General features: G+C 36.0%; 1 long non-coding RNA gene across 1 annotated transcript in view; it reads left to right on the top strand.

Moving 5' to 3' along the window:
• The window catches only part of LOC115947984, a 487,803-nt gene that overhangs the window by 30,569 nt on the left and 433,692 nt on the right, over window positions 1-23,542 (top strand). The window contains exon 2 of the long non-coding RNA XR_004081838.1: window positions 2,204-2,287. This is a non-coding gene — a long non-coding RNA (uncharacterized LOC115947984). The remainder of the gene's footprint in view (window positions 1-2,203; window positions 2,288-23,542) is intronic.

The following is a 23,542-nucleotide window of genomic DNA, read 5'->3' as shown; positions in this document are numbered from 1 at the left end:
TGCTTATAAGTTTGAGTTGAAAACTTTCTTACTAATATTAGAAATATTTAAAGGGATGGTTGAATGCCAGTTTGACTTCTTAATGTACAGACATCCAATATCTTAGTTTTGCTTAGATTCCTGAATTCATGCAAATATCAGTTACCATCTCTAACTCTGCTTTTTTCACATGAGAAGAATGAATGCTGTTGAGGGTGGTACCACCAGATAACTGAACAGAATTAAATGTTTAGAATTAGAACTCCAGAAAGTAAGCATGAAGCATTATATTACTTGAAAATTACTGTAGTTTCCATGGTGAAAAATGTGGAAGGATTGTAATACAGTTTGTAGCATCTATAAAAAGCATTATTTTGATGGACCATTTCCTATGTTTTGAAATCAATGAAATACAAATGATTGGAACATGATAACAAATATGAATAGGGTAAAAACCTGAGACCTTTACTGCTTGAAAAAAGGGAGTACTCAGACTTTTATGCTTTATGTTCTGGAAACTATTAGTAGCTGAAATGAAAAATCTTAATTTTCCTATAAGTTATACAGTGACATACTTGTAAAGGTAGTATATTTTCCTTCTCTTTAAAGCTGGATGTGTATTATAAAAGCAGTAGCTTTCCACACTTTTTATTGACTTATCTCTTCGTAACTTTTTTTAAAGCTAGTTTTGCATTAAAATACATGATGCCACCATAATTCTCTCTGTTGTACATATTTTCGCAGGACTGCATGTTGCCAAAGTAATTTTGATTATACTTAATCTCTAGTGAGCAAAATGCGGTTGTAACAAATACCTGCCTTTGGAGGAAATACATATATTTGAGGAAAGGAGGAATAGTTTGTGTGTGCTTTAGACCTGATTCAAGCACCTCCATTTAGTATAATAGTACTGATAAGCACTGTTTTGCTATGTCCCTAGTGATTTGCTACAGAACAAGCAGCAAATGTAAACAAAGATCAGTAATCCCCTCAATGTAAGTTCAATGCTGGGCCTTGTTAGATTCCTACCTCTTGTTTTTATGTAGGTAAGACAAGATATACAAAGGAAATGCATGTTTCTCTAGGGCTGTTTGATCTGAATTTAGTTTGCTTTGAAATTGGTATTTTGGAAATAAATTAGTAATAATGTGGTTATAATACCAATAAATTGGTATTGGAAATATTTTTACTTTTGAAATTGGTCTGCTTTGCTGTCTTTGCCTAGAGTACCTATAGTCCCAAGACTACTCCAACAGCTGAGGATATCTCTCCTGCAGCAGTTAATGAATGTTTGATGCATGGACTTCCTTACTTTTTGACAATACACTCATCTTAGTGACCTACTGTGGACCTCCAAGTATAAAGCACTGTCCTACTCTAATATTTCAAGAAGATAATCTGCAAACTCTGGCTGGTGGTGATCTTGCCATAGGAGCCAGCAGGAAATCTGTTATGCTTCATGTATAGCTGGTTAACCATTGGCAGTTACCAAAAATAGCATTACATGTGCATATACAGTGAAAAAGAAGCTAAAACCTGTTGTGGTAAAAAACAATGTAAGAGTGGAAACTGTGACACAAGAAGGGTAAAGCTACATACCCATACAGAAATTCTCTGTATCATTTGGTGGCTTTATTACAGAGAAGTGGCTGTGTGAAATAACAAACTGTTGTACCTCTGAACTTACCATTGAATAAAGAATCCTTAAAACCAAAAAATGAGACCATGAATAAATGAATAAGCAATGAGCTGTCAGCTGAAAAGAAACAATGGAAAACTAGGAAGGGAGAGAAGAATGAAGAGGAGTTGATGCTGAAAAAAAGGTGCCAAAAAACCCAGAGTCTATCAGATTGGTACAAGCAATAGTCCCTAGTTCTTATTAGCTACATATACAGTGCCTGTTGTCAGAATCCTTTGGTCCTACATTAATTTATTAAGTATTTTGATAAACAATTTATTCTTCCCACAAGACGTGCCAATGGAGACAGAGAAGGGAGGAAGCAATGTCTAGGAGCAGTCATGCAACAAAGGCACAAGACAACCAAGGGTTCTGAAAGTTTACTGAAATGCATTTTTTGTATAATGCAATGATCAGATCAATTGTCATCATTCCTCCTAGAGCTTCTATAGATCACCAAAAACCATAATTTTCTAAGTTCAGCCACTATTTATATATGATACTAATATTACAGAGATAATAAATGTACTCATTCTTTTTATGCAGCTCAAGTGACATTGACATTGAGGAGAAACCATGCAATTATCCAGCTGTACTGACACCATTAGGGGAGCTTGTTCTGAATCACAGGTAAGTCAGATAAATATTTTGGCTTTCCGTATTTGGGTACAGAGCCTGTGGTCAGCAGTTGGTATTTGGCATGCAACAGCCTACGTTATCCGTTTTTATGCACCAACTAATTTCCATGATGTAGGGATTTAGGGATAGTGAAACAATTTCATCAATTATAAGCAAAAAAAAAAAATCTGTTTCATCTACTTCATTCTGGATAGCCACTGCATAAAACCTGTCAAAAACATATTGCTTCGGGTTCATCCCTGCTGCAGTTCCATTGATTACAGTGGAGTTAAATCAAAGATGAATCTGTCTGTTGAGTTTAAATCTAATGATTGGTTAAAAAGTCGGGGGGAGAGCCCTGTCTAAATCCAGGGCTGTTTTATCCTTGTGTCAGCATTTAATTCCATTTGCATATAAGCCTATTTCCCTTCTCTAAATTTAATTTGTTAGAGCTTGGCCCTCAGGAACAACAGCAACAACAAAGTAATTGCATGCAGTATTGGGCAATGGTGCCAATACAGCATGTGCTATAAAAATGTCTCATGCAAATTTATAAAATGTAGGCATTTGACACTCTGCCTGGTAACAGGTATCTGGGTACTTGAAAAGAACTCCAAGCCTCCGTTTCATGGACATGTGACATCTACTAATAATACACATATGAAGAAGCCTTTTTTAAATATCAGCTATTAATTGTGTCCGTTTCACCAAAGGAAATAAGATATCCATGTCTTGTATGACCAATGGGAACATTCTAGAGTTTCACTGTGATGAGATAAAACTGGCTGAGGCTTAGTTCTCAGGCTGCACTAGATATCTATCATCTGTGACTTTGCACAAGGTACTTTTGCAGTGTGACTTAGCAAGCTTGTTTTAGACTGGGGAGGAGTGGTTGGCATTGTCACAATATAACTTGTTTGTTTAGCTGCTATAGTCCACTGCAGGACTGTGTTCTCATATCACCTTGCCTTGAAACACAGAGCCCATCTTCACTGAGACCCTTCACCTGGCCATTTTAAAATAAAAATACTCCTGTTGAACTTAACCTGATCAGCAGTCATTCCAATTCAGCTGTTCTTCCAAAGGTACTGGTACCTGCCTTAAGTTGATAGAATTCTTTATTCTTCTTTTCCCTATCCTAAATATTTGATTGCACCCAAAGGGAAAATCCTCAAATCAAAACAATTTGTAGGATTTGAGTTTTTCTTTCTGCTTTAAACTCCAGCTTTTTCATCATACATTCTGATGCATCAAAACTAATCATGGTCATGGATTCTTATGTGTTGTCAATTTTGCCCAACTTCATGATCTGTTGAGAAGAGATCACTTCAGTTTCACCCTTTGTGGAAAGAAGACACTGATGCTAAGGGGTAAACATATTGATCTGGGACACAGTGCAATTTTATGCAAATAACAAAGCCTGGAAGAGAAGCCAGGTTTTGTGAATTTGGTCTGCATGATGTGGGACTAATTTACAGAGAGCGGAGAATAAACACACATCCTCCCACTTTCTGATTTCTGTGTTTCGATAAATCAGGTGATTTCCTAATAGATCAGATCATTTTAATACAGTCTGTTCCTCATGTGGCCAGGAAAGCTCACTATTACCTCTGTTACTTGCTCCCGTTACCTCTCATTGCACTTTCAGCCTATCCTCAGTAGGATTAGAAGGCACTCAGGACCTTTCAGAAGGCACTTACCACTTTACAGGATTAGGATAAGCCTACCTTTGATGTTTTTGTGATCATACCCATCTGTCATAGCTGAACATGGTGAAGTAGGCTTTATTTTTATTTAATGTTCTAATTATGTTTAAAAGGTCAAATATAATTTTTTTTTTCTCAGTTTGCCTGCTTTTCTTTATAAAATCAGTGAGGATGTGTTGTTTTTCAACACATATGCTAACATTTGAAAAGTAAAAAAACGCATGGTTAGAATCAGCAAATAAAGATGTGGTTTCACCTGATTTTAAGGTTTAACAATTGTACTCTATGTCACACTCCTTCCTCTTCTTCCATCCATATATTCATTACAAATGTCAGATAAGGCTAATCCTTCATGTGACATTACTACAGATGGTTACACTGGGGACTTAAACCAGATGCTGATAGTCTGGATAATCTGGATAAAAGCTGGTAACCTAAAACAAATCCATTTTGTGTATTACTCATGCTAACAGTTAAGATATATATAAAATCTTTATTACCCTTTAACACTTTACATAACTCTTTTGCTTTCCTCTTTTTATAATTTCAAAGATGTTATTTTAGAGAAGATTCTTCTTCATTTCTCACTGTCCTACCTCATCTAAATCATGCATGTATGTATGTAATAAGATTTAGGGAGGGGAGAGACATTTTAGATAAGAATGAACACTACATTTGTCTTTTGTTTTAAAATTCCCATTGGGTTCAAAATTTGCACTGGAAAGTAACTTTAATTTACTTTCATAAAAAGAAGTTTAATGAAAGCATTAACAGTAAAAAAGTAACTCCCTTCTGTACTTTTGAAGAGTCTCTGAAATTGAGTGTTTTGGATGGGAGCTGATAGGGATGTCTTCTGCTGAGTGGCCCAGACCTCTGACTACACTTGATTGTACCCATTTTTCTTACTATTTAAGAATAGTAATATCCTATCTTAGATGAGATTTACTCTGAATATCATGTATGTTTATTCTTTCATTTAGTAATGAAGTTTGTATTCTGAACTGAGTGATTCACAAAGGCTTGTTAGTCTAGGAAGAACTCTTGGGTGTGTGTTAAGCAGCTAATTATTTACATGGGAAATTCTGTGACATAAACAAACTGGATCCTTCCTTGCCCATCTATGACTATCACTGAATGCTGCCCATGGCTGGAGGAATTGGAGAGGAAGATACTGGGTTATTGTTTGTAGCTTAGTGTAGTGCTATTTTGGGCTCTTTTAGCTGTAGTACTTTTTATTTATTACTAGGTCTTGTTTCTAAACTGGTCACTAGTCTGGAAGTATAGGAAAGTAAGTTTACCAAGCACCTGAGCTAGGCAATTATTGTGTAGCTTTTCATCTGTTGCTTAGCACACTTGAGATTTAGATTAGGGTAAGCAACTTGAGCAGGTCTCCATACAGTAAATAATCTCAGGTCTAATTTGACCTCCCTTTAATCCAGTGAGCTATGAGGGCAGTGGTCTGGAGCATGGTTCATGGAGCACGGTTTCTGTGATTTGCTTCTAAGCCTGTTTTGCCCCTAGTGTGTACTACAGGAACAGGTAAAGAAGTCAAGGTCCTGGGTCAGCCAAAACATGTGTAGTACTGAGGTTTGAATGCTGGGATTTAATAATGCCTTCTGTTGCCAAAGCTCTCAGCTGGACAATTCTCATAGTCTTTAGCAGCATAGCCAGTAGCTAGTAATGACTATCTCTCTTAGAGTCCTTACTGTTTCACTGATTCTAAAAGTGCATAGATCACACCATTGATTCAAATCAACACAGCTCTATTGAAATCAACAAAATTCATACAACTTATACCAGTGGAGAACCTTGATCCTTCCCTTCATGTATGGAATGATACAGCAGTGAAGAATACTGCTCACTGTGAGTTGAGTAATTCTCAACAAGTTACTGAAATTGTTTAGAAGAGTAGTCAGTCATTAGACCTTAGAGCACACTGTAAGGATATATGGTGCAAACCTTCTGCATCAATGGAGATGAGTAAAGACTTACTGTCCAGATATTTTCTGTTGATAATATACTGTTATCAAATATCATCATAACTGTTGTTCATTTTGGGATCATAAACCATTATAGTGGAAGAAAAAGTAAATACTTTGGTCTGAAAGGTTAGCCAGAGGAAGACAAATTATTGCAGAAGATGTGGAAAGGTGGAAAAGGTGAGTAATTACATGAACTATTGCAAGCAAGGAACCAAACTCCTACAATTATGTGTTTTGTGGCAAATGCAGTCTTGGTGGGCTGATACACATTACCCTCAATATCATAATGATTAGTGGTAATGTTATTTTAGTGTTTGTGGTAATTGAAGAGTGGAAGAAATAACTGGATCTATTTGATAACAACATTTGACTAACTTTTGACAATTACTTTTTTTTAAGTGTAAATTTTTAAATTGTGACTTTAAACAGCAGCACTTCCTTGATGATTTATTTTAGAGGCTTACTGAAAGTATGAAAATAGAGTGAAGTTCTATTATTGACCATATAGATATGGTTGAAAGACCTGTGCACAGGGCAGATATTTTGCTACCATCTGCTCCACTTCAGAGGAAATGCCCAGTTCAGCAGAGCTATTTCTTTGCATGTTGTAGGCCTGGAAATTCCATTTCAGCACTATAAAGTCTGATTCATCAAGAATGAAACGTCACTTTCAGGAATGCTGTTTAGTGGAGTATGTATGTATGGAAGTTATGTTCTGGTGTAGAGAGGGTCTTGGGTTATGTGTATTTTATGATCCACATATTTCTAATTCATCTTTTCCTTTTGAAACATAACACATGTTTGAGCTTCACTGATATGGGTTCCTGCTTATTATAGTTAATGGATTATTCATCCTCTTTGTCCTTGACATAATCCTAAGTATGTGCATAAAACTCAGATCATGTTGCCCATAAAAACCAATCAGCCCAGAGTTCTTCTGCAAGGTGTTGAACATTCACCCAGAGCAGATGGTAAAGATAATGTTTAATAAAGAGTTAGAGGATTAGTTGGAACAAAAATAAGCTAAGAGAAAGGGATAATTTAATTTCATATGAAACTCCATGACATTTCATGTACCCAAGGACTGATTAAAATTATGCCAAAAGCTGCTCTTTTTGGCCAGTTTGTCCTAATACTGACCCTGCTTATGTTGTCAGCTGCTGTATATGCATGTGTTATTTTACCACTCTCTGAATAACTCAAAAGAAAGCTCTTCTGATTCTCCTGTGGCAGGCAAAAGTAATTCTTAATTAAACAGGAAGAGGAGAGATGATAGGATTCTGCTAAATGTGATTAATATATTTAAACAACTGATACCTCAACTGAGGTTTAAAAGAAACGTTTTATAGGTAATTTTAAACATAAATAAATTTTAAATCGTAGTTTTCATAATATGTGGAGTTAAGCTTTGGTTTGCCTTGAATATTTAGATGCTGAATGGAAAACAGAGCAGGGCATAGTCCATAAATGATTTTCAGTCTTGTTTTAGGAAAATTTTTTTTTGCTATCAAAAACATAGTGGAGTAACCAAACCTATACATTTTGCATATTGCATAACATATGTAATCAATGTCCAGTTGTTCTTTAATAAGGCTTAATAATAGAAATTGAATAAAACAAATCAGAAGCAAATATTTTACAGTTATGGTATTTCTGGGCCCATGGTTATCTGCTACAAATTTAAGATTTATAAATCAGAATCTTTGACAAAGTGTGTCAGGTATAGATGCTGCAGAAACAAGTAAGTGGAATTTACTTGTGAATGCAGTGTCCTTTGTTCTGAACACAAAATTTAAATTTTTTGAAGCTGTTCTCATAAATAAACACATGCTCTTTTAAGAAGACATTTTAGAATGGTTGGTGGGAGACAGAAGACAACTCTTTCTTTTAATTGTTATGGCACAAGAGCAAAACAGGATCAAAATCCAAGCTATTAACTTACTTTACTGAGACTCAGTGGTCACTGAAGCATAAAACCAGATGTAAGCATCTCTGGACTCACTCCAGCTGAAGCTTAAAGCTCTGACCAGTCTTTAATGGTAGAGAACTGTTAGCTGCTTCTGTAATGCAGGAAGACAGAAGTATTCTAGAATCAACATAATGGCTTCTGCACTGATGTGGGCCAAAGCCTAAACCTTTGGAAGCCTCTTGATATTTGCTGGCTTGGGTAATATTACTACTTAGTACTTCTAGAATTCAGCTGAAATATTCTCAAAACCTGCTCTGCATTTTAGAGCCATTTCCTGTGCTTAAGACAGTGTTTGGCTCCCTAAAATAAACACTCTAAAGTAGTTTTCTGCTGCAGATTATTCCTAACTTAACTTATGCTCCTGTTGTTTCTCAAATTAGTTACTTTTGAAAATGTTCCATTGGGCACTTCAAAGAGCTTAGTATATTTAAAATAGTCTGAATTAACATAAAAATAGCAAGACACAATTAAGAATGAAGTGGAAATTAATGAAACCTTAATTTCACTGACAGTAATTGTAAATATTTTATTACAAGATGCAGATTTAGATGACTAATGGTTGTGAAACACATTACTATAAAACTTATTTCCCAGTTTCCTTCAGTCTGCTAAATACTTGTCCATACTTCATTGTAGCCATCTTTTGAAATCACAGTGGCAAGAATAAAGCTCAGGATGTCTGTCAGCTGATACACAGTATCAGCATGAGATAGTGCAGCTCAGCAAGAAGAGAGGGTCGTATCACACAGTTGAGATGAGACATAGATAAGTCTAAAGCAAGTTATGGCTTTATCTCATCTTAACCTTGAACCAGATGCCCTTCCCAAAGCCCTCCCTTCCCCCCATCCCCCCATGCTTGTAGTGCACTACAGCTGTGCTGTAACAAACAGCTAGAATGAGCAAAATTGGAGATGGGAGAAAGACAGCCTTAAAAAGGGTACTTTTTCATTCCAAACATGTTTCTTAAAGTGTACAGATAGAAATAAATTGATTGACTAGCTGAATTTTGAAATAGAACAAGCAAGTCAGGTATGAAAAGACTTCTGTTTAGCACTTCATGTTAGTAGAAAACTGATAGCAATGAAATGTGTTGTGAAACAAAATATTTTTAACTTGTTCATATTTTTAATTTAAATAATATTCCATCCACAACAAACCCCAGAAATTGTGGTCATTGAGGAGTGGGTAGGCATTCTAATTCTCTCCCAGATGGTGAATGATTAATGTACAAGTAATTTCTCCCAGCACTCGGAATGTTGTTCACCTTGTAAGTCCTTTCAGTTACTCACTCTCCAGCCTGCCAATTAGTGTGTTCACATCATCCTCAGATAATGCTTTTTTTTCCACCTATCTGTATTTTTTTTGGTCTTGGAAGGGAAATGTCAGAAAATAAGCTTTTTTTGCTTTCTTCTACTTTGTTTTTCTCAACTGCTGCCTTTTCAAAAGTTTTCAGAAATCAAATGCTTTTTATTTCCCATTTTATCTGCAGTGGTTTCCTAGCTTTCATTCTCTAGCTCTAGTATCTCCTTTAATGGGGTCTCTGTGCCTCTTTTCTCACAAGGTGAACACTTTCTTCATTTTTCTGTCTGAATTATACACTCATACTTCATTAAGACATTTTTGGGTTTTGGTAGCTCTGGGATAGGTGAGATCCTACCACTAAGCATACCATATTTTGGATGTGTTTCTTGTATGCATAGTTATTGCCCTTGACTTTGACTAATAATTTTTTTTTCTAAGGCTCTTATATTCAAATTAATTATCTCTTTTTTCATTGTTAGATGTTTGTCCAAAGGAAGGTTAAACTTTTACTTGAATATCATGAGACAGTAATTTTATTAACAGAAAACCCACAAATTATTCATTGGCCCATTGTAAGTCTTTCTGAAAGACACCCTTGTGAAGATAATAACTGGGATATGTGCTTTTCTCTAGCAATAGTTTTGCTTCCTAGTTACATCAATGGGTTTTAATAAAGAGATATCGTGCTGCTACAAGAAACTATCTAATGGTATTTCACAAACTGCTTTTCCCAACAGGAAAGAAAGCCAGTAGCAGCTAAAGTCACTGCTTTTCCTTACAAATATTCTTAATTTTAATCTCATTTTAGATTAGGGGATCTCCAGAATAAGACAGTATATCACATATGTCCAAAACTCAGAGTACAGCTAAATTTTCTCTTCCTCTACAACTTCTGAGGTCCCTGCTGAAGATTACTGTCTTATCAGGCCTGATGTAAGTTCATACCCCAGACAGATCTCAGTCTGTAGCTGCAGTTCTATACCCAAAAGGGTAACAACAACTTAGTTCCTGCTGGTAGATTATTGCTGCACCTGTGACTTATTAAATTAGCCCCAGCTGGACTAGCTGGGACCTACCAGCTGCCAGGGGGGAGCAGCAGTGTGCTCCAGGAACTCTCCAGCTTCTCCATCCCGTGCTTTTGAATGGAAAAACAGCACCGAGGCAGGAGAAGGGCAGAGGCAAACTCAGGTTCTCTTTCCTTACACAGAAAATAACCCTTACTTAGTTTAAGCTGCATCAAAGCCATAGTCTAGCACCCACTTTCCAGATAAATGCTTAAATTTCTGCATACTGCAGAAATATCATTGACATACTCCCTTCTTAATTTGGAAGATCTCCCAGTCACCTGAAGTAAACTACCATTTTTAACCACTTGTGGCTTCTACTTTCTACAGATATGCCAAAAAACCCAAAAACCCAAAACCACAAAACCAAAAAAAACCCCCAAAAAACCAAACAAAAAACCCAAACCTGGTGCAGAAGAAGAACTGGAAAATCCCATTATAAAAAGATATTTGAAAGGACTGTTTTTTTTCTCTTCAGTAAATAATAGTTTATTTTTTAAAAAGTACATGCTATGCTCTTCCATAAATATCCTCTTCTGGAAAGCCCTATAAAAGAGGAATGAATTATGTGCTTTAAGGATGCCCTTCATTAGCATAATTAGAAAAGCAATTCTATCTTCTTCTTTCTTCTGAGACAGCACATACCACCTGATTTGGCTTGCCTTGCCTGTGCAAGTCACACTGAGCTGGCTGCTACTTTGGCCAGTGAGAACATGAGAACATGGAGAAACTGGAGACAGAAAAGATTGGATCCTCACAGTTTCTAGAAACATCATGTTTTTGAACCTCCTTTCTTAAAGAAAGTATAGAAATTGCTCCAGGTTTTAGGTGAGGAGTGGTAAGATGCAAAATATATTGCTATTCCCCAGAGGTTAAATTAGTGGTTAGGAAGGATGCTTTGCTTGTTTGTAATTGCCAATTAAAAAAATTAAAGGAAATGTTTTGTTTTAAACAATTCTATCCCCTTTTGAATGTGGGCTGATGCGTACATATGAAAATCAAATTTATAATATTTCCAATGCATATAAATTCAAGTATAACACTTTTAATCTTTAGCAGATAAGTACTGGGGACTTAGCTTCATTCTATTTCCTCAGCTATGCTCCTGATGATATAATGGAGCTGTGTGTGACATTAGGGGTAGTGGATTTGATTTTGCTTCAGGTTGACATTTCATGGCACTACGTGTGAAAAATTACATCGTCAACAAAGCCTTTCTTGCTGGAGCCCTTGGACACAACAATAACACCTTCTCATGCTAATTGGAGCCTGTATGATGTCTGAGTGGTTGCTTTGCTGTTCTTTTTGAGTCTTTGACGCTTACCCTGTTGCCATCAGATGCTAAAGATAAGATGGAAGAGCAAAAAATGTAGGAAAAGGAAAACAAACAAGGCTACATATTGGTTTCGTGTACATTTAAGTGGCATTATTTAAGCAAGTCAGTTCTCTTGCAAATCAAATGAAAATGAAGTGCATGGAGGATAGCTGGAATAGGTATATCTATCTTTACTAATCTGGACTAGGATTTCTTTCTATTGAAGCTACAGGAATTCATATAAATAGGGGACAGTTTTCATTAATTTTCAATGTTTCTGAAATGTATATTTTCATATGCATAAATGTGGAATTGTCAAGCATGATAGAAGTTTGTAGAAACTGATTGCCTTGTGAATCAACAACAATGAGGCCTTTTCTTCATGAAACTGAGAGCCTTGGATTACAAATCAAAGGAAATGAGGGCAAACTAAGAGTTAATGTATGGCATAGTTGCTTAAGATCAAGAGTGCAGTCTTTTACAGAAATACTGGTCTTATTGAGGCAAAATTTGGTGGTACCAGCACATGGTATTGCCACAGAGAAAAGATAAATTTAGATTGAATGATTTCTCAGTTAAGCAGGGACCAACAGGGAGTTTATAATAAAACAATTTACGCTTTCTTTGGAATATGACAATGGCAATTTTTCTTGTGCTGAAAACAAACCATTACTGATATATGTTTGAGACCCAGCAGGAAGCTTTCTAATGCAGACTCTTTCCACATCTATCCAGTAGCAGATGTAATTTTTCTAAGTTGTGTAGCAGTATATAACGTATTATTACTCTGGTCACATTTTCCTATCATGGTGAAAAATCTAGATTTGTTAGGAATCCCCTAGAAGTGATGTATGTCCCTCAGCCCTGAAAGTTTGGCTCTTAATGAATTAAAGACTTAAATTCACTTTTCTGTCTTTAGGTTTCATTAAAAATATTTGTGGTGTAATCTCTGATTCTAAAAAATTTATGAGGTAACATTTTGACATATGTAATGTGAATTTTTGATTCACATGCTCCAATGTAAATCAGGAGGGATTCCTTTGTCAATGCAATAAATCAAGGTGAAAGGACTGACTTCCTTTTTGCAGGAAATTTTAGTTCAATTTGAAATGCCTGCTACTAGAAATATTATATTTCTTGTGTCTTATTTTAGCTGTGTAACAGGAGGAAAGGTTGTCAGTATTTCTGATCTAAATCTGAAATTTCTATTTTTGTCAGTATGGATACAGCCAATCCCACCAGATTGGTACAGTAGAACCTATGGACAGAGAATTGCATGTAATAGCAACCAGTCTCTCAGGGGATGTCCAGGATCACTTCAGGTCAGATCAGACTATTAGTACTCCTAGCATCGGGCAGAGGTGTTTCGAAGACTTCTTTGCTGAACAAGATGACACTGATATAGCTGATTCTGAACTAGAGAAATAGCTGCCATTTTAAAGCTTGGGATCTTGAGGAGCTGCCCATCTAAAGGAATGCTTTGGTTGTTTGGTATTGGTGAGCACCATTGATTTATGGGAGAAAAGTTAGCAGAAATTAATTGTAAAGTATTGATAATTGCACTGAAATTTCAGTGCAGGCCCAAGGGGAACACATTCTTCTGATTTCTAGATTATATATAGCAACATCTTGATGCTATTATGATGATTTGCAATTGATATATCTTAGCACAGGAACGTAACATTCCTAATGAGATATAGCAATAATTTACCTGTCACAAAATGATCTTTTCCCTTGGAAGTGACAGTGTCTTACTGTTACAAATATGTCCCCATTGACTAAAGCACTAATGAATACAAGTCTAGCATTATCATATTTAGATATTTATGCCATTTGATAAAGTGTAGAACTTGATCTGGATCAAAACTATTCATATAGTGCATGAATCCTAGCGCATGAATAGTTAAGGCAGTGAGGATATCTTTCCTCTTTTTTTCCTGGCACACAGAAGGCTTGAGCTACTCAGGAAATAGCTGAGGTAAATGAAGAGATTTTTCAAAGGAGACTAGAAGAGTTAAGCATTACACTCTTAATATAAGTTTTTTAAGCAATTCCTTTTGGAATCTCTGAGCCATTGTTCCTGTAAGGCTCAGTTCTGTACTCCCTCTTTAGGCTTTGAGCCCATACATTTATGTGGGATTAATTTTAAACATGCAGGCCTGTGGCCTTCAATATACACATGTGTATGCATTTTCAGAAACAGAGCTGTAGGAGAGATTCCCATTTATTTTGATGGGAGTTCTGCCTGAATGCCGCTTGAACTCTTCTGTTACCAAAGCCATTTTTTGACACTCCAGTTGGACTGTTGTAACTGGGAAGAAGTTAATTCAGTGAGAGGAATGTGTATTGCATGTTTTGCCACATTTATCAGAGGAAAACTGTTTTCTTACTGCTGAATTTCCTTAGTGATGTAGATTTAAGTTTACTTCATAACACCTGGAGTAGCTCATACATAGTTTAATGTCAATATTAACTAAATTCTGTACTGTTGCTTTTGCATTATTTTGCTTCCTATTAGTATGATTGGAGAGATGGCACAAATCTTCAAAATACACATTTCATGTGATATGCACCACTGGGAATTATTCTATAACCATTCTATAATTTTTAAAAGTACTGTATAATATGGTATTTCTTTGATGTTTTGTGATTTTTGGTCATTTTCTCACAAAATCAATGAGGATGACTTTCAATACTCAAATAGGGTACAGCTATTGATCAGATGTTTAGAAGTGTGTTTGAACTCTGCATATAACTGCTGGTCAAAACCTAATGATAACCTAATAACCTTAAGTGGCTCAAACTTCCAGAATTTGGAAGTCAGTTTTTAATAAATATTTTAGGATTAAAGTTACTATTTTAACACAATACCTCCTGCATATTGGTTTGCAGGATCGAATGGAGACCTGGACTTGTTGTATTATTTTGTGGGAGTGCTGCACTTACTGGCATGAATCTAGATACTGCAGTACTTGAACAGAACTGGGTTTTGAGGTGAAAGAGAATCTTAAGGTGCAAAATTTCATACATGTTGTGAATACTGCATGAGAGTTTGTGAACTACTCTTCAGCAGTGCAATGTCTTTAAACAGGCAGAGGGCAGGGATTGAGATTGATAGCTACAGGACTTTAGACACATTGCAGCCAATGCACCGGAGTTCCAGAGTACACTTCACCCACAGGACTGGGTATGATTTCACTGGAAACATCTTCCCCACATGTTTTCTGTATGAATGAAGAAAATTATCTGAGTGTGGGTTTGAGCAAGTACTATTGGGAAGCACATGCTTACTCTAGCTATAGCCTATCTTTAATTACCATGATGGTTTGTATTATGTTGCTTTAAAAAGCACTTTAATTTCAGAAAACATTGAACTGGCTTTTACTCTATCAGTACTATCCCAATATGTTGCTTTTTAAAACTAGAAATGTTTAAGAATTTCTGAAAATTCATGTCACTGGTACTGGGCTGTCACACTGGCTCTGTTCTGTAGCAGCAGGATGCAAAGTGTGCCATGAGATGACACCAAGTACAAATCCGTATGAAGGTCTGGGGAAAGAACACAATGGGAGATATTTGAGGTGGTTGATAGGAAATCCTCTTGGATAGCATTTACCTTTTCCCCCACATTTACACACTAATATTAAAAGTGTTGACGAGATAGAACAGAGTCCTGGATGGCTCATAAGTCCTTTCAGTATATAACAAAATACTGCAGTATTGTATATCTCCATCTGTTTAGTACTGGTTTCCTACAAGGAACTTAGGCCAGCTTACACCTGATAATTTCTGGACAATACTAAAGTAGAATAGATTTAAACTTGTATGATGGAAGTGAAAAGCCCTATTTATTTGTGCCTTGACCGTCCATGAGCAGAGTTTGTCCAGGATTAATATTTTTTGCTAAAGGCATTAGAATTACTTGAATAATTCTGATATAAACTAAGTTTGGATCATCTTATTCTAACATCTCATCAGCCAGAGTAATGTGATGAAAAATGTAACTAGTCACTTTGTCTGGGAAGATTAGGACAGTACTTCTTTAAAGTGATTGGAAAACCTCTGATATGTGTGAGGAAAAGAAAACTTATTCCATTTTTACTGAAATATGCAAAGAATCTTTAAACTGCTGAAGTGGTCCATTATGAATATTGAGCAAATATGTACCAAAAAAGCACACAGAAGGTATGTAATATAAAGCGGATGCAAAATATTTCTTCAGTAGTATTACTTATTTTCTGTTACGTGACCATATTTGTATCTGCTTCGTAGGCAAACCATTTTCTTTTGAAAAAAAAATCTCAACTCATACGTCACATAATTTCTGCTACAACAAAATGAACATGCCTTTAAAATGCTGCATGGAAAAAAAATTTTTTTACAGCCCCTCAAAGGCTGGACGTAGATAGCTGGAAAAATGGAGGAAGAAAAATTACATGCAAAAGGGCATCACTGACCCAAATGTTGGCCGTATTTGGGTACTTAGTCTTTTGGTTCTGATATTACAAGCAGATTGATAGGCTAGTAACTAGCATGTAGAAATGAACCATCTCTGAAGTATTTAACATTTATACAAAAGCATAAATGTCAGAGTTAATTAGCAAAATAGGTGCAGCAACAATTTTACATCTGTAAAAGCTGATATAAATTAATATTGTAATGATGTATACTAAAGCTCCTGTGAGTTTGAAAGCTATTGACAAGTTCTTTTATGTACTCAGTGTACTACCCGCTCAGCAGTACACTGTCATTTTAGAGTAATTGCCCAGCAAACTTTTAAAATGCTGTCACAAAAAAATTGCTAAAACAGAGGTAGCTCTTTAATTTGTCTGTCACTTTTTCTGTCACTCCTACTGCACTTTATGTTGAGTGCAAGCTTAGCTGTCACATTGGAAGTTCTTCCACATATTTTTACAGATTGGGTTGAGGCCATGTTGCCAATTTGTCCTACAATGTTAAGGAAAGTTTTAAATAAAAATATTTTGTAATCACTTGTTTTACTTGTACACATTAATATAGAAGATTGGGAATTATTCCTCCTATATTTGGGGAAACTATTTTGGATTTGTAAAACAGAATGAGTTTCACTTGAGATGATGATTTCTCCAAACCCAGCTGTTTCATAGGAGAATGTATATGTGTGTGTGTGTATATGTGGGTTTTTTAGCATATATAATACAGCTGCTTAAGGCTGGTTAGTAGTTGATGTTCTGCCCAGGTACAGGTTCTTAAAATGAAGATTTTTCTGTTCATAGAAGATAAAAAGGCTACAATGGGAACTTACCTCAGACTTCAAGTGGCCAGGATGCTCAGCTGGAATGTGAGAGAATGCTAAGGGAAGAACTAAAACATTTTTGTAGTGTTCACTGATTTATTCAGATAGGAAACAGTTAAACATCTGGAAACTTTGATTTTTCAGGAGATGGGAAGACTTTTCTTTACAGTTCTAGATCCAGGAAGTTTCTTGTGCATTGGCTATTCTTGTGTGATGCTGGAGGCAAAATGTCAAAAACATAATCCAATTTTTTGCACCTTTTCTAAAAGATTTTATTTTCTGCTTGCCTTTTTAGGGAGGCCCTTCCAAGCAATAAGATTCCATGTTATTTCCCAGGGCAGAGTAGAAGTATAAGGCAGCTATGTCAGACAGCAAGTTCTATGCCAATAAATGGGGAAAAGTTGCTTTAAGGCCAGAAGCTACTTATGCAGCCATCAGACTTCCATGCAGTTAGCATTGTATTGTGCAGGATATTCTGAGATCATGAGCAAGAAGTAAGAGGAACTGAGTCTGTTATCCTTCTTTTAAAAGAAACTTTACTGTGGCATATATTGCAGACTCCATAATTGAAATTGAGTGCAAAATTCTGAATTGCAGCAACTTGATCAGCTAAATGCTCTTACTGCTAGAAAACTGTTTATGCTGTCTGAATACCATCACAATTGGAAACTGTATTAGGAGGAAACAGCTGAAATTCATCATCACATGGATCACTTTTTTTTCTTACTCCTTAAAAAGACTTTTCATATTTAGTTTTCATACTTTTTGAGGGTAAAAGAAAAAAAATACTCTTTATAGGATTACTTTTTGATTTCGGTGAAAGGAAGGTTGCATTTTGATTTTCACCATCATTTAATTCTCTCAAGTAAATAGTTTCAAAAATAAAAATGAATAATAAAAAAATATGAAGAGCCAGATATGATTTATACATTTAAATGATGAAAAAGCTCTTCTTTTAACATACAGAGTTACTAACAGTTTACACATTTGACTGTAGGGGGAGTGAATATTCATAATAAGAACAATTTCACAGTATGAAATGGCAGTATTACTGACAATCTGTGGATATCAAAGAATGAGCACTGGCACATTAATAAAGAACTTAAAAGCAGATCCACAGTCTAACATCTTAGGAGCTATAAAACTACAACTTCTACATGAGTCATATGTTTGAACTCCAAACTATCTTATAAAATTTAGCTGGAACACATTTTTCTTGACACAAATGAGTATATTAATTTCCATAAGATATTATCTCTTACCATAGATTTAATTCAGATTCTCTTTCTACTCCCACTAAAATAATTGCTTACAATATATTGACTTGATTTTATATGGCTAATTAGAGCAGTGGATGGAAAAAAATAGGTTTGCAGGTAATAGTGAAATTAAATATGTTAATCTGTAGCTCAGTGCACACATTTTGTATAAGCTTTAATTTGCTATATAAATTATAGTTCTGCATTTAAAAAATGCCCTTGAAAGAATGTCCCATTTTTTGAATACTAATACCATAGGGAAACAAATATACAAAGCTTTTAGCTATAGGCTATATTTGCATAAATTAAGACAACTAGTCAGTCTGAATATCCAACTGCAGATACACTTTCAAAAGATATTCTACAAAGAGTTGGTAGGACTCTGTATATTTAAGATTTTCATTCAGTTAGTAATGTAGCAGTCCTTCATAATAGGCAAGTACATTTTGAACAATGAGGCATAAATAGTATAATAAATAGGCTGTGGTTTATCAGCTAGAGCACAGAACAATTATTTCAAAAGGCTCTGAACTAATTTCTCTCTGAGCTGGTAGCAAATATCTCCACTACTGGTCTTCTTTACAAGTTTATTATACAAAAAGCTTGTATGACTCTCAGTGTAGCTGCCCAGTGCAGTGTGTATTTAGTGAGATGACTGCAGTGACACGTGCTATTGTCCACATAGATTTTGGTAATCTCAGCTAAAAGACTGGTAATTTCAACCTTTTCCAAAAAAATCCTCACTGTTTAGAAAATCCTTGGTCCATGTGACTTCAGTTAAGAGTCACTAATGATAGAGAGAAGGCAATTAGAAAATTTGTGTTGCAGAGTATGTCCTAATTTCTGCTTAGAGTGTTTTACTAAGAAGGAGACAGGCATATGTATGGCAATACACTTTTATGCTTCTTTCATAGTCAGGGTGGTCAAAATATTCTCTCTTGTTTAGGCAGTGGCAGTAAATTGGGATCAAATCCTTAAATGAGAAAAAGAACCTAAATCCTTTCTGTATCTGGTTCAGGAACAGTATCTCTACTGGAGTTATACAGACACATTGTGGAATGCATAGGAAACATTGCATGGCATTCAAAATGCATCCCAGGAAATGTTTATTTTGAAGCAGCATCCTAATTATTTTTTATTTTCTTTGACTCTGTATCAGTAATCAAGATCTTGTATGCTCTAGACAGAAGAAAGCATCACTGGTCAGAAAGTTTTTGATGAGTCTGTGACTTAGACATTTAATAGTGTTGGAGTATTAACATTTCAGCTATATTTTATTGCTTCCTTTACCATCTTAAAAGGCAGCAGTATGCTCTGAGTCTTCCCACTAGCTTCATGGTGGAACAGAAAACTCAGAGTTAATTTAACCTTCAGACTGTCAAAGTAAAATAAACATTTTTTTAAATGAAAATAGCTAGTCAGGAATAGTTCACAGTGAAGAACTTCATTTTTTATTCATTCTGTTCATACAAGGTGAAGATCATACAAGTGAATGCTTAATATTGTTCCTCTGAGGGAGTGTCACTGAAAGTATCACCTAGAATTAATGGTTTGATGATGCTGAACAAGCCAGAGAAAATTGCCCCAGAATGTGTTTTAGTAGCACTACTGTTCTTGGGTGAAGATTTTCCCCTTGGATTTTCTTCATTCCATATAATGCTGTTTGTGCAATTAAATAGTCAATTTAGCATTCTGGCAAAATAACCCTTCAACATCAGCTTTTCAATAAGATTATTGTGATTGTCCATTGCTCCTTGCTGATATATAGAAGTTAGTATAGTGCAACAATAAATCTCCTTTATTAAAAGAAAAAAGCACGTTGCATAACCAAATATCACCAACTATGACTAAATATGTGACACTATGAGCCCCAGTTATGAGAATTGGTAGAATAAATGCAGTCTCTAGTGATCCTTTAATTAACCTTTAAGCCAGGTCAGAAGTTTATGTGACACCTTTATATCTGTCTTCTCCATTACTAATCTAGAAACAGCTAAAGACTAGCAAATAAAAAAGAACACTTAAAATACGAAAATTGCCACAAAATTCAACTTAGGCAATGTAATGGTGTAAGGTTTGAAGAGAAATCTCCCACAGGAAGAAATCCAAAAGTATGATAGAAGTCACATCAGCTGGCCAATTTTGAATTTTTCTTTTTTTTTTTTTTTGAAATATGAGAGAACACTTAGCTGAAGTTTACAGTCTTTAGGGCCAGTTAACATGGAAGACCATCATACACAATTTCAAGATGCACTTGATGAAAAACACCCAGCTGGAATGGTCACAGAAACCTTGTTTCACAGCAAGTACATTGACAGGTTAACTGTGACCATAGAGGGAAACATGCAGCTGAATGATAAAGGGAGTACAAAAAGTCTAATACAGCTTCCCAGATTGACTCAGACTATGAAGATATTGGCCAGATTTACTGAGAGGCTCTGCAGATAAAACCCACCAACTCCACTTAGGAGCAGTAGAAATCAGGGGTGAAGGAAGAATGAGCCTTAATCCTTTCCTCCTTTTGCAATGAGAGCTCATCCAATCTGTACTAAGAGCAATGTAATTTTGCTTCTGCCTGAAAACTGTCAGCTAAGACCAAGTGAAACTTAAAATGGAACAATTTCCTGCAAGAGTTGCTAAATTCTGTCAGTTTTTCTTTGGAACACTGGGAGACAAAAACGGGGATATGATGAAGATCTGTATTTTAGGATGCTGTCTGGATAGAGTCTATGTAGATGCAATACTGGAATGTCTGCTGGAGCAGAACATGGGATTCATAGGCAGTCAAAGAATGGGAAAGCAGAGGAAAGAGAGAAAGGAAAGAAAAAGCTCCATTAATAAGAACTGTTCTTGCTTTTATAAATCATAAGTTTATCCAGATATTGCACAGGCTCAGGATCTCTCAATTAGTGTTTCATTGAGGTGAGAACTTCAGAACATTTTTAAACAGTATTTTGGATGGAAAGGCAAAGAATTAACAACACATTTATTCCTCTTCAAAGATGGAAAATACCTCAACCAAAACATGCTGAGAATAGCAAAGTTGAATCTTTTTTCTGACCAAAAGTGCCATAGGGCATGAAAAACAATCACAACACTTGCATCTGATACAGAATCCTTTTAATTAGTCAACAAAGGTCAGGTCTTAAGTCAATGCACCAGAGTCATTAGACTGGACTGGACTGGACTAAATCTAATTATTCCCAGTCCTACTATCAGACAAAGATGTTTTGATAATGACTTCTAACAGTGTAACAATGATAGCACTCAAAAAAAGGAGGAAATAAAAGATGATTCTTCAAAATAAAATCAAATTTATATCAACATATATTATCATCTGAAAACTGCAAGTACTACTTAACCAAACATCTGCTTTTTGAACATAGAACCCAATTCATTATAATAACTAGCATTGACTCCAAATATATCACATCTATCAGAAATCAAATCCAAAATTATATTCACACATATTTGTTAATGTAGTCTTCCTTATTAGTGGCATCTTTGACTCCTACATTTATAAACCCCTTGGACTTAGGGGGTCCTGGTCCATGGTTGTTGCACTGTTTAGTGGGAGGACTCTTGGTTCATACAAAAGTGGTTGATGTTTCTCAGTTCTCCCTTTGGCTCTGGCCTGTTTTGTGCTTATGTGCAGAGGATGTTGTGCTTCATTGATATACAGCCAAAAAGAGGATCCTTAGGTTCAGTGACAAAGTTGCTGAAGTTGTAATACTTCTAAGGCTGCCCTGACTTACACTGGGAATGGAATTATTCCTTGAGTATTAGAAGAAAATAAAAATGATAGAATTAAAAGCTATCTTCCTAGCTGCAAAATATAGATTTGTATTCTGTATAGTGGGATTTGTCCCTGTTTCCCTAATGAAACAATTACCTATATGCCTAATAACACAATCACTTTTTCTTTCTCGCCATGCAGGTCTGCAGGTATCCATCAAGCTCATGAAAAAACTGCTTATTCTAGTTTGAACGGCTTAACTGCTTTTGTACGTACTGAATGTAGTTTACCCATGAGATCTTTGTATTAATTATGATATATCAAACTGTATTTCAGGTGTATATAGTGCTGTACATAGATTTAATAACTAGGTTTAAACAATTGTTTTGTATCAATGCAAAAGGAAAGATGAAGGGGATATACTTGCCACAAAGTACTTACTTCTTCATGTTTAAGGGAGCGAGTTGATGTTTTTTCACCAAATTAAATAGATGGAACTGCAGCTTAAAAATGACCATAAACAAGAGAAAATGATGGGGGTTTTTTTTGTTTTTCAGTAGACTGATATAAAAGACTTCTCCTAGGAGTGTCTAGTATTGGAGTTTCCACTCTGTAATGAAATACATGCCCTTTACTTCAAACTAGTTCTAGTTGTTAAGGTGGATTGATACATAATTTGAGTAAAAGAATTTGTGCAATTAAAATAGAGAGTATTTTGTGATTTGGCTATAAAGCACTTAAATATTACATACAGTGAAAAGTTCTCATTCAATGAAATTGTTTAATGGTCTGACAGATCACTTGTTTCAGGCAACTGAATAGTAAACTGTATCTACAGATTAACAGTTTGGGGCTTGATCCTGTAAATAGTCCTATGAGTAATTCCAGTGAAGTAATTTCTTCCAAAATGAATATTTCTAAATGCTGTAAAAGAGTGTGGTGCTGTATTCTAAAAAGATACTACCTTTTGGAATACTTTCCTGCTTCCAATGTATAGTGTCCACTGCCAGCCTATGCATCAGCTTCAGGAAGCAGCATAACAGTTTTCTCAATTTTTTTTTTTCCAATCTGTGAAAAATTCCAGTCTTGTGAAAAGCACTAATTAATGCCAGTGAAATCTGTGTAGTTGGACCCTTGTGGGAGTAGCTAAATCAGGATAAACTGAGTAGTATGTTTGAAAGTAGTCTTTTATGGCTACAAACACTTGAGCCAGATAGCAACCTGGCCAACAGTTTGTACTTGTGGCACTTGCTCTTCATCTGTGAAGAGCAGAGACTGCTGTGTGAAGTGTTGGGTGATGCGTTGTGTCATGAGGGCTCCATCAGTGTAAAGGTTGGATGGTACGCACATGGCAAGGCTTATTCTTAGAAATAAACGAGTGTTGGCGGGACTGAAAGGCTGCCCTGAAACTGCAGGTGCTCAGTGGCCCGAGCTAGACCTTGTCCAATCTTGAAGGGCCCTACCAGGCAGTGACACACCGGGCCCTTGTCTTGGCCAGCTGGAAACTACCTAGGAGAGGCCTTGGGCTTGCGGGAAGGTCGCTGAGTAGGACGCCGCAGTTTACTCAGGGCAGCCTGAAGGGCAGAGCTGTACGCTGGCCCAAGCGCGGGGCACAGCGGGCGGCTCCCGGCACGGGCGGCGCGGCCTCTGGCCCCGGCT

Source organism: Geospiza fortis, unplaced genomic scaffold, assembly GCF_000277835.1.
Source record: "Geospiza fortis unplaced genomic scaffold, GeoFor_1.0 scaffold403, whole genome shotgun sequence".
NCBI lineage: Eukaryota > Metazoa > Chordata > Aves > Passeriformes > Thraupidae > Geospiza > Geospiza fortis.
The sequence above is the reverse complement of the archived record's forward strand: the minus strand, read 5'-3'. Positions and strand labels throughout refer to the sequence as shown.